The sequence below is a fragment of the Ascaphus truei genome, unplaced genomic scaffold (assembly GCF_040206685.1).
Source record: "Ascaphus truei isolate aAscTru1 unplaced genomic scaffold, aAscTru1.hap1 HAP1_SCAFFOLD_603, whole genome shotgun sequence".
Lineage (NCBI taxonomy): Eukaryota > Metazoa > Chordata > Amphibia > Anura > Ascaphidae > Ascaphus > Ascaphus truei.
This window is the reverse complement of record NW_027456936.1, coordinates 42,127-54,582: the sequence shown is the minus strand read 5'-3', so window position 1 is coordinate 54,582 and position 12,456 is coordinate 42,127. Positions and strand designations below refer to the sequence as shown.

The window sequence follows — 12,456 nt, the reverse complement described above, 5'->3', positions numbered from 1 at the left end:
AATCTCATTTAGTGCATATGTTGCGGCACTGCATTGATTGACCGGTCAATCTGCACTGCTGCCTGTCACAGTGACATCCTGATCGGGCACTGTGATCAGCTATAGCACTGACCCAGGTGAGATAGTTCAGCACTTTACAAGGAGGGAACAGATGTTGTGGGTGACAGATGCTGGAGGTAGGCCAAGACTGTTGGCCAGAGTAACGTGGAGACTTACTGCACTCTGCATGCCCATCCTCTCCCTGACATCAGGGGAAGGAAGTGGCCCTGGGGTGTGTGTAGGTATGCCAGATGTCAGTGTATGCATAAGTAAGTATGCCTGTGTAGTGGGAGGTGTAGGGGCGTTAAGCTGGAGGACTTAAAACAGGCACAAAAGCACATAGATACCTCTGATTATACCGCATCAAATGCTGATAATATCATGCTGTAGCTGCACTTTACAGAAGATGATGCAGATGTCATCATTGGTTGGTGGGTTCATTAAATCAATCCATCATATCATAACCACACTGTGCATATGATGTACTGAATCAGTAACACCAGGAAGACATCTCCATGTTAGGAGTAGAGTTGAAGTTAACAGAATATGTCCAGCACTGTGGTGTGTAGCCCATAAATAATAATTGTGCACATTACCAGAACAACATACTGTCAACTGCAAGATCATTTTGCTGCTTGTAGCATATGCTCATCCTGTACAGTGTTGTAGTAGATCCATCTCTTCAGTGTTCACTGCAACAAAAGTAAGACATTGCATTAATATTACAGACGTTTGGGGGCTGAAATCTCACTTCGCTGCGGACAATTTCCCTTTGCATAAGATTCTTGTGATTATGTCAATGATGATCAATAACTGCATCATAACACAGCCGCTCTATACAGAAGATGTACTTGCTCTCATTGGTCATTGAGGTAATACGTCACACAATGTACAGATATAGCAAGGATTATTTCTCCCACTTGTGCATTATGGCATTATGATGGGAAATGTTGTGAGATTCTGCATTATCAGCATCACTGAATCTTTTGGAAATTAAGTGATATTCTATGTTTTAATGCAATATTATGGGTGATCAGCCGGTAAAATAATAATAGCTTGCTGTATCTGTAGCCATGCTCTACCCATGATGTGCTGAACCAATGACTGCAGAGAGATTCAGAGTGCTAAACATGACTGGAACGCATCTCTGAATAATGGGCAGCAAAGCAGTGCAGAATAGGAGGTGAAAGTATTTAAAATGGAAGATCCTTAGCAGCTGTGTGGAGAGTAGACAGTACAGACTGACCAAGTAAATGGTAAAAGGAGTAACTTCAACATTACTTGGCTTTGTTCTCCACATTGAAGCTTTCCTCCTCTTTAAATCCCTAATACTGATGCCATGTGTAACCTGTACTGAGAGTTATATAATCTACTGGCCTAGATGAAACCATATGATGCAAACAGGATCCATCCCACTCCAGATTCATAGAATTGAACCACCTCAACCTTTCATAACAATCACATAGAACTGCAGCTGTGCGCTACTGCACATGTTCTTGTTATGAATGGTAGTAGATGTGGTCCTTGGGTCTTTACTTCATACTGTAGCCACCCTCTACTCATGATGTATTGAATCAACGAAAACTTGCATGGTTCAGATCACAGGAAGGGGTAGAGTAGAGATGAAAATATTCAATGTGAAACCCGTAGCAGCCGGATTGTGTGGAGTCAATAAAACGACAAATACTAAATGGTAAATGAGAAATATACACATTGCTTATCTGTCTCTGTGTAGTAATTTTCCTTCTCTTCAACTGTCCTTCAAATTTTCTCTTTTGCAAGAAAAGGAACACATGGCTTCAATATTCACTTCTGTTCTGCAGTCATCCCTCCTGAAATAAAAGTTAAGCATTGCATTGTTATTATGATAATACATACAATAAACCTTGCTCCAAACCATTTGATGCAAAGCAAATCCACCTCCCACCCACAGCTGTGCTCCTTCTAGAGCATGCATGTCAAACTCCAGTCCTCGAGGGTCCCAAACAGGCCAGGTTTTCAGTAGGGATATCCTGAAAACCTGGCCTGTTTGCTGCCCTCGAGGACTGGAGTTTGACATCCTTGTTCTTGAGCTTCTACCACGCAAGTCATCCATGTGAGTGACACTGTACTGCAGTCCTGGTCTGCACACAATCTACTGAATCAATGACATCACACTGTAAAGGCAATCTACAAGATGTATTAGTTGTCCACACTTCCGAAATGTTACTTTTATGTCCAAATCACTTATTCCCATGACCTGATATTTGTATTTGTTATTTATAGGATTGTCACAAAGAGTTGATGAGGTCACCAAATGATAGTATGTAGAGAGAAAGAGAGATCTCAGAACAGAGCCCTGATGTATACCCACAGACAGATCAATAGAAGACGAAGACATGTTAGCAACAGAGATGGAGAATGTGTGACAGGAAAGTTATGATGAAAACCAGGATAGAACTGTGTTACGGATACCAAGAGAGAGTTTAGAATATGAAGGAGGAGAGTGATTGAGAGCATCAAACGCAGCAGATAGATCAAGTAGGATTAGTAGGGAAAAGTGACCTTGGGAATTTGCTTTAAGCACAGTCTGTAGAACGAGCTGTACGAAAGGCAGGTTGTAAAGGATCCAGGAGGGAATGTGATTTAAGAATGTTGACATTCTAGCAATTAGGAGACAAACAGCAGGAGGGATACAGGGCGGTAGTTAGTAAGGCACATAGGGTGTAGGTTGTTTCTGAGAAAAGGGTGACCACTACAGGCTTAAAGTAAGAGGGTAAAGAGCCAGAGAATAGGGAGGAATTGAAGATGTGGGTGAGAGTGGGGACTAAGAGATGCAGTAAGGTGTGAGGGGATACGATCTAGAGGGCATGTGGTAGAGGGAGAAGAGAAGATGATTAGCTTCCAGCTCTGTAAGAGAAGAAAAGGAGTCAAACGCAGAAGGAGAATTAGGTAGAAGGAGAGAAGGGGGAAGGGACAGAAGGAATCTCCTTGTGGGTGGCATCCACCTTGCCTCTGAAGTAGTCAAATGCTTGAGGAGAAGTGAAGGAAGGATGGCAAGTGTGAGAAGAAGGTTAGTGGAGGGAGTCAAATACAGGGGAAAAAAGACAGCGTAAATTAAATTTGTGTGTTGATGAATGTGGAAAAAAAAGTAGTGTGGTTTGGCCCCAGAGAGCAGCTTTATACAGGACTGGAGACATTTTTACTGTAGAAAAATCAAATATCAATTGTGTGATTTCCTTCATAGGCATTAAGAACAGCGAGTGGAAGTGTGATGAACATGTTTGGGAATTTAGCCAAGGGTGTGGGCTAGAGGGACAAGTGTGTCAGAGCCTAGAGGGGGCATATAGATAGGAGGATAGCATTGTAAGAGTTAATAAGATTGTTAGTTTAAGCGGAAAGAGAGAGAGAGGTTAGAGTAGATGTCAGAGGAGAGTTTAATTAAGCAGTGGAAAATCAGTGGGACAGGTAAGATGGGGTGAGGGGAATGACTGATTGTGAATGATGAGAGCAGAAGAGGTCATGTACAACTAGAGCCTTGTTAGTCAGAGAACGGACATTCCAGATGGCATAGGAGAAGGGAAGAGAAAAGTAAGGAAAGGAATGTGGATTACATTAGATAGGTTAACACTCTTAGCAGGGAGGCAGAGGCAGGGAGGCCCGATGTGTATATGAGCAGGTTCAAGATTATAAGAGATATCCCACACATCAGCAAACATAGAAGGACACACAGAGATAGGTGTAGAGAGAGACAGAGATAGCTCTATGTAGAGAGAGAGGGACGTAGAGAGAATGAGACAGATAGGCGCAGAGAGAGGGGGCGCAGAGAGAGGAGGCGCCAAAAGAGGGGGCGCAGAGAGAGGGGGCACAGAGAATAGGATATTAAAGAGTGCTTTTCATTGAGCAGTGCAGAAATAGCTGCAATAGAGGTCTGTACAAATGGTGCAGTGTGTAGACACATGCAAAGGTAGGGGAAGGAAAGAGGAGAACATGTGGATAAAAGCAGGAGTGTGGAAGTTAGAGAAATTAGAAAAGTTTAACAGAGGAGTGAGGAAACAGCAAGCAGAAAGAACAAGAGAGAGGTTACATTGGGATGACGTTCTGTGGTAAAGAGAAAATGCTAGGAGAGAGCTTTCAAATATTAGAGGACATGAATTGAGGGAGCAAATGTATAAATCAAAACCTGAGGGGGAGGTATAGCACGAAAGCTTGCACAGCAGATTATAGTCTTAATGTTGCGTGTACCTGTCAGGGTATTCAATAAGTTAAATTCTCACAAGTGCAGAGTTCATGATGAAATGCTGAATCTAGTCCCCCTCCAATTTAATTTTAATATAACTTTTCCATTCTTCATTACTGCAAAAAGCAAACAAAACAAAACCACATTGCATTACTATTTTCAAAATGGATTGAATGGCATATTCAACAGTGACTGTGTGATGCCAATATTCCCCACTCACTCGTAGTGAAGCACATATTGTACTAGTGTTGAAAGTAGGCCGGTAGAGTCAGGTACGCAGTACTGATAAAACAATAAGTGCCCGTCGTAAGTACCAGCTCCGCAACAGTGCGGGCATCACATTAGTGACGTGGATGAACATATATGGATAAGCCCATATTAAGGCATCACGTGACACGAGCCGTCACTGACTGGGTATACGTAAAGACGCAGGGAGATGCAAGGAAAGGGAGGGAGAGAGACAGGGAGAAGATGTGAAACGGAGGAAGGCACGGATGGAGGGAGTTCTTCCGAGCTTCTGCGGGCCTCTCTCTTTCACTGGTGCATGCCGGGAGCTGGTCCCAACATCCACAAAGTGTGTGTGTATTATTGGTTGTATTTTATGGGGGTAGGAGGGTAGTGTGTATATTGTGTGTGTGGGAGTATTATATGGTGTGTAGAGGTGCAGAGGAGAGTACTAGATTGTGTATCTTGTGTAAGGGTGTTGTGTATATTGTGTTTGGAGCTATAATATTATTGGGGAGATTAGTATTGAGGAGGTATTATAGTGTGTATTGTGGGGAGTATTAGTGTGTGTATTGTTTGTGGGTGACAGATGCTGGGGGTATGCAGCAATCCCTGCACTGAGGTCCGAGGCGGCTCTGCATCGCTCGCACACACTGTGGATGACCAAGCATATGCCCATGATAATCATGGCCTTAGAGGGATGAGTGTGTCAGAGCCTAGAAGGGGCATATATATGATGGAGGAGGGAGGAGATGATAGCATTGTAAAAGTTAACAAGATAGTTAGTTTAAGCAGAAAGTGAGGAGAGGTTAGAGATAAGGGTAGATGTCAGAGGAGAGAGTTCAATTAAGCTGAGGTATCGAGTAGGACAGGGGTGAGGGGAATGAGAGGTGGTGGATGATGAGAGCAGAAGAGGTCATGTACAAATAGACCTTGTTAGTCAGAGAGCAGACATTCCAGAGGGCACGTGAGAAGTGAAGAGTAAAGTGAGACATGGAATGTGGATTACATTAGATGGGTCAATACGCTTAGCAGGGAGGTGGAGAGAGAGAGGCAAGAGGCAGAGAGTGGTGCAGGGGTTGAGGAAGAGATGTTGCATGTACCTTATCAGAACATTAAAGAACATCAATTCACACTGGTGCAGAGTTGATGATGAATCCAGTTCACCTCCAATTCAATTTTAACAGAAATTTTCATTCTTCATTACTGAAAAAAAAGAAAAGTAAAAAACATTTCATTACTATTTTCAAAATGGATTGAATTCCCCCAACAATGACTATGTGTTACCAATATATCCCTCTCAGTCCCACTGCAGCATATACTGTACCAGTGTGAAAGTAGGAAGGTACACAGTACCGGTAAAACAATACGTGCCGGTACTATGCACCATATGAATTATAAGGGGATGTAAATCTCCCAGTCTCTCTCCATATCCGCAACAGAGCGGGCTCCGGTCAGTGGCATGGATGCCCATATATGGGTATGCTCATATTTGGGCATCCCATGTCACTGACCGGAGCCGGCTCTGAGTATAGGGATATATGCGGAGACGCAGAGGTGCAAGGAAATGGGAGGAGGCACGGTGAGAAACAGGGAGAGACCACAGGAAGATAGAGGGCAACAACTTCCACAAGGTACTTGTATGGGTATAATTGTTTGTATTTTGTGCAGAGGGGGTAATTTCAGATAAAATACAATTCTCCACCCTCTACGAAACAATTCCACTTTGTTCAGTAAGCCAGAAAGTCTTGGTCCCATGTGGACTGAATTTAATGCAAATAAGGTCCTTAATACACAAGTAAAGAATATAGTTACTTATTCTCTACTGTAAGAAGTGCCACATTGCCCACTATTTGGGTCCTGTGCCCAGATTGTGACCATGCATGGCAGAGGTGAGATTCCCCCAACTCCAATTTGCTACACTCTCCAAGAGAGATAATTGTGATCAGAGGTGGAACTAGGGGAGTGGGTGAGCAGGGTCGCTGCCCAGGGAGTTACCTGACTGGGGGCACGGAAATCTCATTTAGTGCATATGTTGCGGCACTGCATTGATTGACCGGTCAATCTGCACTGCTGCCTGTCACAGTGACATCATGATCGGGCACTGTGATCAGCTATAGCACTGACCCAGGTGAGATAGTTCAGCACTTTACAAGGAGGGAACAGATGTTGTGGGTGACAGATGCTGGGGGTAGGCCAAGACTGTTGGCCAGAGTAATGTGGAGACTTACTGCACTCTGCATGCCCATCCTCTCCCTGACATCAGGGGAAGGAAGTGGCCCTGGGGTGTGTGTAGGTATGCCAGATGACAGTGTATGCATAAGTAAGTATGCCTGTGGAGTGGGAGGTGTAGGGGCGTTAATCTGGAGGACTTAAACCAGGCACAAAAGCACATAGATACCTCTGATTATACCGCACCAAATGCTGATAATATCATGCTGTAGCTGCACTTTACAGAAGATGATGCAGATGTCATCAGTTGTTGGTGGGTTCATTAAATCAATCCATCATATCATAGCCACATTGTGCATATGATGTACTGAATCAGTAACACCAGGAAGACATCTCCATGTTAGGGGTAGAGTTGAAGTTAACAGAATATGTCCAGCACTGTGGTGTGTAGCCCATAAATAATAATTGTGCACATTACCAGAACAACATACTGTCAACTGCAAGATCATTTTGCTGCTTGTAGTGTATGCTCGTCCTGTGCAGTGTTGTAGTAGATCCATCTCTTCAGTGTTCACTGCAACAAAAGTAAGACATTGCATTAATATTACAGACGTTTGGGGGCTGAAATCTCACTTCGCTGCGGACAATTTCCCTTTGCATTAGATTCTTGTGATTATGTCAATGATGATCAATAACTACATCATAACACAGCCGCTCTATACAGAAGATGTACTTGCTATCAATGGTCATGGAGGTAATACGTCACACAATGTACAGATATAGCAAGGATTATTTCTTCCTCTGGTGCATTATGGCATTATGATGGGAAATGTTGTGAGATTCTGCATTATCAGCATCACTGAATCTTTTGGAAATTAAGTGATATTCTATGTTTTAATGCAATATTATGGATGATCAGCCGGTAAAATAATAATAGCTTGCTGTATCTGTAGCCATGCTCTACCCATGATGTGCTGAATCAATGACTGCAGAGAGATTCAGAGTGGTAAACATGACTGGAACACATCTCTGAATAATGGGCAGCAAAGCAGTGCAGAATAGGAGGTGAAAGTATTTAAAATGGAAGACCCTTAGCAGCTGTGTGGGGAGTAGACAGTACAGACTGACCAAGTAAATGGTAAAAGGAGTTACTTCAACATTACTTGGCTTTGTTCTCCACATTGAAGCTTTCCTCCTCTTTACATCACTAATACTGATGCCATGTGTAACCTGTACTGAGAGTTATATAATCTACTGGCCTAGATGAAACCATATGATGCAAACAGGATCCATCCCACTCCAGATTCATAGAATTGAACCACCTCAACCTTTCATAACAATCACATAGAACTGCAGCTGTGCGCTACTGCACATGTTCTTGTTATGAATGGTAGTAGATGTGGTCCTTGGGTCTTTACTTCATACTGTAGCCACCCTCTACTCATGATGTATTGAATCAACGAAAACTTGCATGGTTCAGATCACAGGAAGGGGTAGAGTAGAGATGAAAATATTCAATGTGAAACCCGTAGCAGCCGGATTGTGTGGAGTCAATAAAACGACAAATACTAAATGGTAAATGAGAAATATACACATTGCTTATCTGTCTCTGTGTAGTAATTTTCCTTCTCTTCAACTGTCCTTCAAATTTTCTCTTTTGCAAGAAAAGGAACACATGGCTTCAATATTCACTTCTGTTCTGCAGTCATCCCTCCTGAAATAAAAGTTAAGCATTGCATTGTTATTATGATAATACATACAATAAACCTTGCTCCAAACCATTTGATGCAAAGCAAATCCACCTCCCACCCACAGCTGTGCTCCTTCTAGAGCATGCATGTCAAACTCCAGTCCTCGAGGGTCCCAAACAGGCCAGGTTTTCAGTAGGGATATCCTGAAAACCTGGCCTGTTTGCTGCCCTCGAGGACTGGAGTTTGACATCCTTGTTCTTGAGCTTCTACCACGCAAGTCATCCATGTGAGTGACACTGTACTGCAGTCCTGGTCTGCACACAATCTACTGAATCAATGACATCACACTGTAAAGGCAATCTACAAGATGTATTAGTTGTCCACACTTCCGAAATGTTACTTTTATGTCCAAATCACTTATTCCCATGACCTGATATTTGTATTTGTTATTTATAGGATTGTCACAAAGAGTTGATGAGGTCACCAAATGATAGTATGTAGAGAGAAAGAGAGATCTCAGAACAGAGCCCTGATGTATACCCACAGACAGATCAATAGAAGACGAAGACATGTTAGCAACAGAGATGGAGAATGTGTGACAGGAAAGTTATGATGAAAACCAGGATAGAACTGTGTTACGGATACCAAGAGAGAGTTTAGAATATGAAGGAGGAGAGTGATTGAGAGCATCAAACGCAGCAGATAGATCAAGTAGGATTAGTAGGGAAAAGTGACCTTGGGAATTTGCTTTAAGCACAGTCTGTAGAACGAGCTGTACGAAAGGCAGGTTGTAAAGGATCCAGGAGGGAATGTGATTTAAGAATGTTGACATTCTAGCAATTAGGAGACAAACAGCAGGAGGGATACAGGGCGGTAGTTAGTAAGGCACATAGGGTGTAGGTTGTTTCTGAGAAAAGGGTGACCACTACAGGCTTAAAGTAAGAGGGTAAAGAGCCAGAGAATAGGGAGGAATTGAAGATGTGGGTGAGAGTGGGGACTAAGAGATGCAGTAAGGTGTGAGGGGATACGATCTAGAGGGCATGTGGTAGAGGGAGAAGAGAAGATGATTAGCTTCCAGCTCTGTAAGAGAAGAAAAGGAGTCAAACGCAGAAGGAGAATTAGGTAGAAGGAGAGAAGGGGGAAGGGACAGAAGGAATCTCCTTGTGGGTGGCATCCACCTTGCCTCTGAAGTAGTCAAATGCTTGAGGAGAAGTGAAGGAAGGATGGCAAGTGTGAGGAGAAGGTTAGTGGAGGGAGTCAAATACAGGGAAAAAAAGACAGCGTAAATTAAATTTGAGTGTTGATGAATGTGAAAAAAAAGTAGTGTGGTTTGGCCCCAGAGAGCAGCTTTATACAGGACTGGAGACATTTTTACTGTAGAAAAATCAAATATCAATTGTGTGATTTCCTTCATAGGCATTAAGAACAGCGAGTGGAAGTGTGATGAACATGTTTGGGAATTTAGCCAAGGGTGTGGGCTAGAGGGACAAGTGTGTCAGAGCCTAGAGGGGGCATATAGATAGGAGGATAGCATTGTAAGAGTTAATAAGATTGTTAGTTTAAGCGGAAAGAGAGAGAGAGGTTAGAGTAGATGTCAGAGGAGAGTTTAATTAAGCAGAGGAAAATCAGTGGGACAGGTAAGATGGGGTGAGGGGAATGACTGATTGTGAATGATGAGAGCAGAAGAGGTCATGTACAACTAGAGCCTTGTTAGTCAGAGAACGGGCATTCCAGGTGGCATAGGAGAAGGGAAGAGAAAAGTAAGGAAAGGAATGTGGATTACATTAGATAGGTTAACACTCTTAGCAGGGAGGCAGAGGCAGGGAGGCCCGATGTGTATATGAGCAGGTTCAAGATTATAAGAGATATCCCACACATCAGCAAACATAGAAGGAGACACAGAGATAGGTGTAGAGAGAGACAGAGATAGCTCTATGTAGAGAGAGAGGGACGTAGAGAGAATGAGACAGATAGGCGCAGAGAGAGGGGGCGCAGAGAGAGGAGGCGCCAAAAGAGGGGGCGCAGAGAGAGGGGGCACAGAGAATAGGATATTAAAGAGTGCTTTTCATTGAGCAGTGCAGAAATAGCTGCAATAGAGGTCTGTACAAATGGTGCAGTGTGTAGACACATGCAAAGGTAGGGGAAGGAAAGAGGAGAACATGTGGATAAAAGCAGGAGTGTGGAAGTTAGAGAAATTAGAAAAGTTTAACAGAGGAGTGAGGAAACAGCAAGCAGAAAGAACAAGAGAGAGGTTACATTGGGATGACGTTCTGTGGTAAAGAGAAAATGCTAGGAGAGAGCTTTCAAATATTAGAGGACATGAATTGAGGGAGCAAATGCATAAATCAAAACCTGAGGGGGAGGTATAGCACGAAAGCTTGCACAGCAGATTATAGTCTTAATGTTGCGTGTACCTGTCAGGGTATTCAAGAAGTTAAATTCTCACAAGTGCAGAGTTCATGATGAAATGCTGAATCTAGTCCCCCTCCAATTTAATTTTAATATAACTTTTCCATTCTTCATTACTGCAAAAAGCAAACAAAACAAAACCACATTGCATTACTATTTTCAAAATGGATTGAATGGCATATTCAACAGTGACTGTGTGATGCCAATATTCCCCACTCACTCGTAGTGAAGCACATATTGTACTAGTGTTGAAAGTAGGCCGGTAGAGTCAGGTACGCAGTACTGATAAAACAATAAGTGCCCGTCGTAAGTACCAGCTCCGCAACAGTGCGGGCATCACATTAGTGACGTGGATGAACATATATGGATAAGCCCATATTAAGGCATCACGTGACACGAGCCGTCACTGACTGGGTATACGTAAAGACGCAGGGAGATGCAAGGAAAGGGAGGGAGAGAGACAGGGAGAAGATGTGAAACGGAGGAAGGCACGGATGGAGGGAGTTCTTCCGAGCTTCTGCGGGCCTCTCTCTTTCACTGGTGCATGCCGGGAGCTGGTCCCAACATCCACAAAGTGTGTGTGTATTATTGGTTGTATTTTATGGGGGTAGGAGGGTAGTGTGTATATTGTGTGTGTGGGAGTATTATATGGTGTGTAGAGGTGCAGAGGAGAGTACTAGATTGTGTATCTTGTGTAAGGGTGTTGTGTATATTGTGTTTGGAGCTATAATATTATTGGGGAGATTAGTATTGAGGAGGTATTATAGTGTGTATTGTGGGGAGTATTAGTGTGTGTATTGTTTGTGGGTGACAGATGCTGGGGGTATGCAGCAATCCCTGCACTGAGGTCCGAGGCGGCTCTGCATCGCTCGCACACACTGTGGATGACCAAGCATATGCCCATGATAATCATGGCCTTAGAGGGATGAGTGTGTCAGAGCCTAGAAGGGGCATATATATGATGGAGGAGGGAGGAGATGATAGCATTGTAAAAGTTAACAAGATAGTTAGTTTAAGCAGAAAGTGAGGAGAGGTTAGAGATAAGGGTAGATGTCAGAGGAGAGAGTTCAATTAAGCTGAGGTATCGAGTAGGACAGGGGTGAGGGGAATGAGAGGTGGTGGATGATGAGAGCAGAAGAGGTCATGTACAAATAGACCTTGTTAGTCAGAGAGCAGACATTCCAGAGGGCACGTGAGAAGTGAAGAGTAAAGTGAGACATGGAATGTGGATTACATTAGATGGGTCAATACGCTTAGCAGGGAGGTGGAGAGAGAGAGGCAAGAGGCAGAGAGTGGTGCAGGGGTTGAGGAAGAGATGTTGCATGTACCTTATCAGAACATTAAAGAACATCAATTCACACTGGTGCAGAGTTGATGATGAATCCAGTTCACCTCCAATTCAATTTTAACAGAAATTTTCATTCTTCATTACTGAAAAAAAAGAAAAGTAAAAAACATTTCATTACTATTTTCAAAATGGATTGAATTCCCCCAACAATGACTATGTGTTACCAATATATCCCTCTCAGTCCCACTGCAGCATATACTGTACCAGTGTGAAAGTAGGAAGGTACACAGTACCGGTAAAACAATACGTGCCGGTACTATGCACCATATGAATTATAAGGGGATGTAAATCTCCCAGTCTCTCTCCATATCCGCAACAGAGCGGGCTCCGGTCAGTGGCATGGATGCCCATAT

General features: G+C 43.2%; 1 long non-coding RNA gene across 3 annotated transcripts in view; it reads right to left on the bottom strand.

The window, feature by feature from the left end:
• The window catches only part of LOC142485431 (uncharacterized), a 30,543-nt gene that overhangs the window by 13,180 nt on the left and 4,907 nt on the right, over positions 1-12,456 (bottom strand). Inside the window, exons 4-11 of one of the 3 annotated variants that reach the window (XR_012798473.1) lie at positions 12,084-12,186; positions 10,761-10,871; positions 8,250-8,369; positions 7,134-7,229; positions 5,587-5,689; positions 4,264-4,374; positions 1,752-1,871; positions 668-731 (exon numbers count right to left, since the gene is read on the bottom strand). This is a non-coding gene — a long non-coding RNA (uncharacterized LOC142485431). Of the gene's footprint in view, positions 1-667; positions 732-757; positions 1,872-4,263; positions 4,375-5,586; positions 5,690-7,133; positions 7,230-8,249; positions 8,370-10,760; positions 10,872-12,083; positions 12,187-12,456 lie in introns of those variants that run through there. The other 2 variants (XR_012798474.1, XR_012798472.1) reach the window with 2 other exon arrangements.